The sequence below is a fragment of the Nannospalax galili genome, unplaced genomic scaffold (genome assembly GCF_000622305.1).
Source record: "Nannospalax galili isolate Female #2095 unplaced genomic scaffold, S.galili_v1.0 scaffold659, whole genome shotgun sequence".
In the NCBI taxonomy this organism is placed as follows: Eukaryota; Metazoa; Chordata; class Mammalia; order Rodentia; family Spalacidae; genus Nannospalax; species Nannospalax galili.
The window spans coordinates 24218-27237 of NW_008343204.1; positions in this window are offsets into that span (position 1 = coordinate 24218).

Below are 3020 nucleotides of genomic sequence, written 5' to 3' on the forward strand. Positions count from 1 at the left end.
TGCTTGAAGATTAAAAATTTTCTTCCATTCAAGTTCCAGGGAATGTAATGCCGTCCTCTGTCCTCCAAGGTGCACTTACAACATATGTAGGCAAAACACTCATACACATAAAGTAAAAATAAATAAATAAAAATAAATAAATAAAAATACTAATTAACATTTACACAGTGATTTTGAGGACATATCTCATATATTAGGAGACCACTTAGAAATCTATTCTTCTCAAATACATATGTAACTAGAGCTTACATTTTAAAAGCATGTGTTTGAACAAAGATAATACAGATTTTGGTACCTTTGCTCTAGGAATTCCCCAGTGAATAAGAATGCCTTGTCATCACTTTCACCTTCTAGAATTCACCAACAATAAGTTCTCTCATGATATCTCAAGGTTCTTGTACTTATCTAGTGTACAATAACATTTATAATTCAAAATGGATTTGCAAGGTAAATGGGCTGAGAGAGTGGATCCCCTTATCTAGAACAGAAGGGGATTCTGTGGCCTAGTCAGCACCTTTAAAGCTACATGAGGAACAGGGGGAATAAAAGCCTATTACTAGCATGCAAATTCCAATAAGTCACCTGCAGTGCAGCTAAAATTCTGCATTTCACATGTTTCAAGAAGTCATTGACTGGGGTCTATATGCTGCAGAACAGTGTGGCATTCTCCTTTAAAAAAAATCTCCCATAATCTGTATGAGTATATGACAAATCATTCATTCATTAAAAATTATCTCTGTGTGTGTGTGTGTGTGTGTGTGTGTGTGTGTACTTTTCCTGTGTATACATGTGTATGTGGGTGTACTCACCAATGTCACGATTCACGTAGGCCAGAGTTCAGTGTTGGGTGTCTTCCTCTATCCCTACTCCACCATATGTTTTTGAAAGAAAGTCTCTTAGTGAACCTGGAACTCTTGTTTTGGTCTGACTGGCTGGGTAATGATCTTCCACGTCTGCTTGTCCCTACAGTGGGATTACTGATGTAGGCTGCCATGTCTGGCATTTACAAGGGTCCTGGGAATTCAAATTTCGGTCCTTATGCTTGTTGCACTTAACCAACTGAGCCATCTCACAGGCATTTTTCTATGCCAATTTAAATGAAAGGAAAATAATGGAGAGTTCAGTAAGTTGACATGAGTTTTCTAACTTTGTTACATAATGAAGAGGATCAAGATGCCACCCCAACATATGTTATTCTGGCGTAGGCTACTGTTTGAATGTCAGGAAATGGGGTAAAATGCAGACGTAAAGGAAACTCACTGCAGTTTCTTCCTTTCCTGGGTCTTAGCAACTGATGGTCATTAAAGCAATTTTCAACTATCACCCCAGAGAGCACTAAAGAATTCAAATGACAAATATTGGGTATCTAGCCTTTCTGTAGATTCAGTTGCCTATCCCTCAGAACTTTTGTCCTTTTTCTTTGTCCTGGTACTTCTCTAAAAAATTACAACTATTTTGTTTAGATTCTTCAAATTTTGAAATTTTCACCTTTTTGAGTTAGTTACTCTGAGCCCTCCTATGGGCTTATGAGATGCACATGTTAATAAAAGTGACTCTATTTTTCCTTTGGTAATTTGTCATTTTACCATCTGTGGTAGATTTCCAGCTAGTGAATCTACAACAATCAAAGGAAGAGTAGTTTTATTTTTCCTTTTCTACAGTGGTAAAGCAGATAACAATTTAGATTATTAATCATCCTGTTAGAAAAAATGATTTTAGATATTAACATTGATGCAGAAAATAAATATAAAGAAAAGGTACACCTTAGGAATACAAAATGCTAAATGACGTGTTTTATTTCCAAATTGATAAAATGATATTTAACTATGTTCAACATATTTATATATGGTTTGTCAGAGTAACAAGTATTTTCTGCTAATATCTTTTGGTATTATTCATTTGTCATTTTAAATATAGTGAAGGAATATCGTATTAAGCATATATTGAAATCTAGAAGTGCTATTAGATCTCAGAACATGATACCTCAAACTATGTCATCTTGACCTGAAGGATATCTCAAGAGGAAGGAAATAAAGAAAGCTGCAGAAGCAGGAAGATGGCTATCTAGTCTCTTAATACTTGCAAGGGTTGACATCGAAGAAACATCACACAAAGTAAACAAGTGGAGTCTCAGCAAACAAATGTCCTAAATTCCTCTCAACCCACTGTCATTTTATTTTTTGGTCCCCTGTCATGTCTTTGCATGAGGTTCATGAAAATACACTATTTTGAGGGGAGTCATCTTTGGACTTAATTTCTGAATGTTTCCAGGTCATGAAATTTGCATTAAATATATCTGTTATCTCTTTTCCTATTCTGTTCTTGTTGCATCAGTGCCAGCCCATCCTAAATTCCTCTCAACCCACTGTCATTTTATTTTTTGGTCCCCTGTCATGTCTTTGCATGAGGTTCATGAAAATACACTATTTTGGGGGGAGTCATCTTTGGACTTAATTTCTGAATGTTTCCAGGTCATGAAATTTGCATTAAATATATCTGTTATCTCTTTTCCTATTCTGTTCTTGTTGCATCAGTGCCAGCCATGTGCATTACAATAGGATGTTACTTTTCTCCTGAACAGTAGCTAACTGGATGAAAACTGAATTTTCAGTCACTAGATAATACCCAGGATGAACTTCATACAACCTGTGACTTTGGTTTTACTGCTATCATTAACTGAATTTCCCAGAAAAGAAAAAAGCTGCACCTGTGCTAAAGATTCTACAATGTTGATGAACTCAATTAAAATTCTATGTTTTTGGGGAACCCAATGGGACATGCCTTGGAAAAAATTATCTTGTGGTACCATTAGCCCAGTTCATACTGTAATCACTTGTTTGAATCAACATATGGGTAACTATCAGTTAAAATCCTTTTTGAAACGATCAAAGAGTCTCCACCTTTCGTTAACATAAGGACTAACATGACATCCAAAGCTTGTAGAAGATATCCCCACTTATCGCCAACCTGCCTACCTGATGTTCCCTCCAAGGTATTTTTTCTTACTTATTAATATTTCT